Raw genomic sequence first — 6,035 nt, 5'->3', positions numbered from 1 at the left:
TTCCCAAGATAGAAAAAAGAACTACACAAAGTTTACTACTAGCATCATTCGAACATCATGAATCAAGACAATAATCGTGCTAACATTTCACTTGAATCCAAGAAAGCATATAAGTGAAGATTTGATGTTCTCAAATTTTTTTTTTTTTGCCATGATTATTTCAAAAACAAGCAAAATAAAGCAACAAACAATGAAAATAAGAACCAACATGAAAAACTAACAAAAACTAAAAACTACATGACACCCCCCAGACTTAAACTTTTCATCGTCCCGATGAAATCAATATGGTGGAGGAGGTGGGAAATCAGGAAAATCAGGGAAGAAAAATGCAAAATCTTTAACAAACCATTTAACTTCGTTTCTGAAAACATTATGATACTAAAACAATTTATCAATATCATCCTGCACAAATCTCATAAAACCTCTAAGATCTTCATGAAATTCCATTTTAGCCTTATAAGCATTCATCATTTTAGAAATCTTATCACACAATTCTCTTTCACTCTTAAAACAATCTTGTAGCTTTTTAAATAGTTCCTCCTCCATAAGTTTCTTATTCTCAAGAAATTCATTAGTTGAATCTAAATCACTATGAATATTCTTTAAAGCAGAATTAAGTTCTTGAAACATAAAACTATGAATCTCTTGGTTACCCTTAGAAACATTTCTTGGAGTAAAAGATGACAAAGCTCTAGATTGTTGCCTAGCTAACTTTAAACACCAATTCTCTTTATTACGAATTGTAGTGAAATCATGATTGGACAATTTTAAAGGGAAACCATTTTTAATGAATAAACTAAATCCATGCTCTTCATGCTTAATCATTTTCATTGCTAAACATGAATTCAAATCCAATGTATAAAAACTCTCCACCACCTCTAATTCACTCAAATCACATCCTAATACTAAAGCCAATTGAGTAAGTAATCCCCCCAAAATAATAGGCGTGGTAGAATTTGATTTCCCTAATTTTGCCAAATGTTTAAGAAAGAAATAACCAGAATTAATTTGAACATTTTCTACCATTGCCCACAAACAATACAAATCTATAAGTCTTACTGATCCCTCTTTGTCCTCCCTTCCAAATACAGTGTTTTTCATGAATAAGTAAGCATATTTAAAAATAGGATTGATAATTTGGAAAACTCTAGAATTATGAGGATCAAATAGCGGTTGTTCAGAAATTTGTCGCCAAAAATGTGAATTCACAAATTGGGGCAAAATCACACACATATCATTCTTTGGCAATCATAACAAGTATTAAAATCTCCCAACGTCCATTCATAACTTTCATTAAACAAACAAAATTTAACCTTCCCCCCACCTTGAACATTATCAACCTCTATTGAGCTTAAAAATTCAAAAACAATTCTAGGATAAGTAGGATATTTTATATTCACTAAACCACTCCATCCTATCCTTTCAAATAACCAAACTAAATCATCCTTAAACCCTAAAGTTTCTAAAGTTTCAACATCAAGAAACCTAGTGCCTAAAAGAGGTCGTTTACATAAAGAAGAATATCTATACCGTTGCTCATCACTAGAGAAAACAATACCAAAGTCATTAGAAATACCTTTAAAGCAAACATTCCTCTCCTTTCTTGCAACCACCTTCTCCTTCCCTTTTCTTATGGCCGAAATCTCCTCAATCACGTTTTCCATGGAAGAAAATCAAATCTCCTTAAGAAGAATGAGAAAGAAAAATTAGAAGAAGTAGTTTAAACCTTTAGAAATGGGAAAATAGGAAAGAGGAACGAGCGGCGGTACACGGCCGTGTGCCTCCCACACCCCGTGCCCTAATTCCCTAAAAAGATGTGGATCAGGCTGTGTGATATCACACGGCCATATTCATTTCTCATCGCACGGCCGTGTCTGTGACACGGCCCCCTTCTCTTTCTTCTCTGGATTCCAGACACGGGTCGTGTCTGGGACACGGCCTAAACCTCTTCTTTCACGGGTTTCTTCGCACGGCCGTGTCTGGGACACGGCCTAGACCTTTTTCTCCTCGGGATTCTTTACACGGCCGTGTTTGAGACACGGCCTAGACCTTTTTCTCCTCGGCCGTGTCTGGATGACACGGCCCAAGCACTTCCCTTCTCTGCAACCTTTGCCTGGCCGTGTATAGCACACGACCGGGCTCTGTTTTGCACCTAACCTGAAAACAAAATCAAAAGAATGCATCAAACTAAAAGAAATTAAAATACAAATCAAAACTAACTAAAAGAACCCTTGGGTTGCCTCCTAAGAAGCGCTTGTTTAAGGTCTTTAGCTCGACCAAACTTGATCATTCACTTCTTTTCCTCGCCCTTGGAGGACAGATATACTTTCCATTTTTGTTGGGAGATCTTCTCCCAACATCTTCCACCACATTGTCTCCTTCGTTTGGTGGCCTTCCATGAGGATGGAAATTCCATTCCTCAAGTTTATAAATGCTTGTCCTGCTACAAGCATTTAAAAGAGACGAGACATGGTTAGAGATATTAGATAAATCATATTCCAACATTTTCTTACCAATTACCAAAGAAAGCTTATGATTTTTGACATCAATTATAGCTCCAGCTGTAGCAAGGAAAGGTCTTCCTAATATGATAGGAATCCTGGGGTCCTCTTCCATGTCCAACACGACAAAATCTGTGGGAATAACATTCCCATCCACCTCCACTGGCACATCTTCTATAATACCCAAAGGGTACCTGCAGGAATGATCGGCAAGTTGAAGTGCCATAGTAGTAAGTTTAATGTTTTTGAGACCTAATTTATTACAAATTGAATAGGGAATGAGGTTAACACTTGCCCCCAAATCACAAAAAGCTTTTTCAAAAAATTCTTTTCCTATGTTGCAAGGAATATAAAAGCTCCCTGGGTCCTTTAGTTTTGGGGAAGTGTTCTTCTCCAAAATAACACTACATTCCTCACTAAGCGCAATGGTCTCAACCTCTCCTCTTCTTCTCTTGTTTGACATGAGATCCTTCAGGAATTTGGCAAATCTAGGCATTTGAAGAATAGCATCAATAAGAGGTACCTCTACATAAATTTCCTTAACTTTTTCTAAAAACTTGCCAAATTCTTCATCTTTCTTGAGCATTGTAAGTCTCTGAGGAAAAGGGACAGCTTTGCTCTGATGGTTCAGTGGGAGAGTCTCTTCAACCTCAATGGTACTCTCCTCATTAGCTTGAATCTGATTTGGTATAAGAGGAGAGAGCTCTTCTTCTTTTTGTATCCCATTTGAAGCGGTCACTTGGGAGTCTCCCAAGATCTGTCCGTTCCTAAGCTCAATTCTATTGCAATGCTCCATAGGATTCACATCAGGTTTTCCTGGAAGTTATCCTGGTGCTCTGGATGATGAGGAAGCTAGTTGGGCAATTTGACTATCCTGGATCTTTTGATGCTTTTCAGAATTATCCATTCTCTGAATGAGCTTTGCTAAATCTTGCTTCATTTCATTCTGACTTGAGATAATTTCTTCAAGCATCTTTTCAATATTTGACTTTGGTAAGCCTTGAGAAGATAGATGTTGAAAATTTTGTTGCCCAGCTTGAAAATTTGGTCTTGCCCCCATAGATGGTCCTTGATCTTGATTATTTCTGTAAGAAAAATTGGGATGGCTCTTCCATCCAGGGTTATAAGTATTTGAGTATGGGTTGTTCTGCCTTTGATTGTAACTCATGATTGCATCACATTGTTCCAGTTGATTGATTTGTGCAGTGATAGCTCCCAATGGACATGAGTCATTTGAGTGCTCTGAACTCCCACATACTTCACAAGATGTACTAATAGCATTGACCATATTAGCACTAGTCCCCATATTCTCAAATTTCTTTGTAAGAGCGTCCAATTTTGCAGACAAAAGGGTGACTGCATCTACATCAAACTTCCCTGATGCTTTAATTGTTGGGTTTACAGAAGAATAGCCACCACTTCTTTCATTTGCCCATTGATGATGATTTCGTGCTACACTGTCAATAATTTCTTCAGCTTCATCTAAACTTTTATTCATAAGTGCCCCTCCAGCAGCTGAATCAAGGGACACTTTGGTATGATAGTTGATACCATTATAAAAAGTGTGCAATACTAACCATCTTTCCAACCCATGATGTGGGCATTGTCTGAGCATACTATTATATCTATCCCATGCTTCAAAAAGAGATTCTGAGTCAGTTTGCTTGAAGCTTGCAATTAAATTCCTCATATGAGCTGTTTTGCTTGGTGGATAGAATTTATCAAGAAACTGTTGCTCACACTGCTCCCAAGTGGTGATGCTATTAGGGGCCAAAGAATTCAGCCATTGCTTTTCCCTATCTCTTAAAGAAAACCCAAATAATAATAATCTAACTGCTTCTGAAGGAACTCCATTCATTTTCATGGTACCACATATTTCATAAAAGACCTCTAAGTATTGATTGGGGTCTTCATGAGGTCCTCCACCAAATTGGTTCTGCTGCACTATAGATATAATTGCGAGTTTGATCTCAAAGTTATTAGCTTCCACTGAAGATCTTGAAATACTACATCGAAAACCTCTTGCATAAGGTGCAGCATAATACTTGAGTGGTTTATTCGCCATGTTCAAATGTTCCTGTTCTTCAATTTACCTTTGCAGAATTCTTCTTTTATGGAAAGTTCAGTCAATCTCAGGGTCAAAAGGAAAGAATTCCCCTGCAAAGTTAGATCTTCGCATACACAAGAACAAGATAGCAAATGACAATTCAACATAAAAAAAGAGAAAAATAAAAGAATCAAAAATGCATAATTGAATTTGTACAAAAAGAATTAACAAGAAGTAAAAGTTATACAAGAAAGTAAAAAATAGAAATCTAATGATTAGTTACAACTATGCAATATGAAAGAAAAACAAACGTTATGTTTAGTCTAACTCAATTGATAATTCCTAATGTTATAGCGCAGTCCCCGGCAACGGCGCCAAAAACTTGTTACGGAAATATCGCAAGTAATATAAAAGATTATCGTATCCACAGGGACTGGAATAAGCACTAGAAATGTCTCAATGCGAATTAGCTAAACAACTATCCAATTGTTTCAAATGCAAAGTAAAGGTAAACAAATCTAATATTAAAGATCAACAAACAAGAGTTTAGTGTTTTGGGTTATGATAAAGGGAGATTCTAGGAGTTTCGGTTTCTTTGTAAGATTTCTTGAATGTAAATGGTTCACCAATTCTTATCCCTCAACTGCCAAACACTTGTAGAAAGTTGCTGGTTCTCTCTTGCAATAGATAACCGGCTAAGGACTGAGAAATGTATCTAAATATGATCAATTAGACGTGAACCTACGTTGTCCTTACACAGAAGCGCACCTATTACTATGCCTTCCTCGGATATCAACATAGACTTATTAATCTATCAAGATACAAGAAACTAATCACAAGATCCATCATACTCTCTTGAATATTCCTATTTCCTCTTCAAGATTATCTCTCAAACGTCCTTACACGGGCTTGCACTTGTCACGTGGATCCCTCGGATGATCGAGTGAGAGTTTATCTTTACAAAGTCCACAAGAAATCCAAACAATCAATCAAGAATGAGAATTAAGCACAAATCACCATTAATCATTCAAGATCTAATTGATACAAGCAAGACAATGTCATTGAAACAAGAAATTGGCAAATCCATAAGAGATTACATCAATCCATCATACAAATACTCCCTTAATCCTAGAATACAAGATCTACTCCATGAATCGAGGAAGAATACCCGAAGAAATAAAGATTACAAGCATTTCTTAAATCCCCAATCCAAGAAACCAAGAAAAGGGGTAAAGAGAAAACTTATCTATGAAGAAGCCTCGTCTTCGGATCCAATCCTCGCTCCGGAGTCGAAATCGTCAAGAACTCCCCTCGAATCGCCCAGAAATCCTCCCAAGAATGGGAGGATACCACCAAATCTTGCCTTCTCCCAAAGGGGGAGAGATCCCCTTTCAATTCATGAAGGAGGGTTTAAATAGAGGAGGAAATCGGGCGCCACACGACCCCATGACACGGCCGTGTGAGATTCACACGGCCATGTCCAGTTC

The 6,035-nt window shown here is 37.2% G+C and overlaps 1 non-coding gene across 1 annotated transcript; it reads left to right on the top strand.

The window, feature by feature from the left end:
* Window positions 1-4,087: 4,087 nt before the first annotated feature.
* Window positions 4,088-4,193, top strand: LOC122035572. Its single transcript, XR_006127112.1, has one exon. It is a non-coding gene; the product is annotated as a small nucleolar RNA R71 (small nucleolar RNA).
* Window positions 4,194-6,035: the final 1,842 nt, after the last annotated feature.

This window comes from Zingiber officinale, chromosome 11B, assembly GCF_018446385.1.
Source record: "Zingiber officinale cultivar Zhangliang chromosome 11B, Zo_v1.1, whole genome shotgun sequence".
NCBI lineage: Eukaryota > Viridiplantae > Streptophyta > Magnoliopsida > Zingiberales > Zingiberaceae > Zingiber > Zingiber officinale.
Note: the sequence above shows the minus strand (reverse complement) of the source record. Positions and strands in the feature narration are given on the sequence as shown.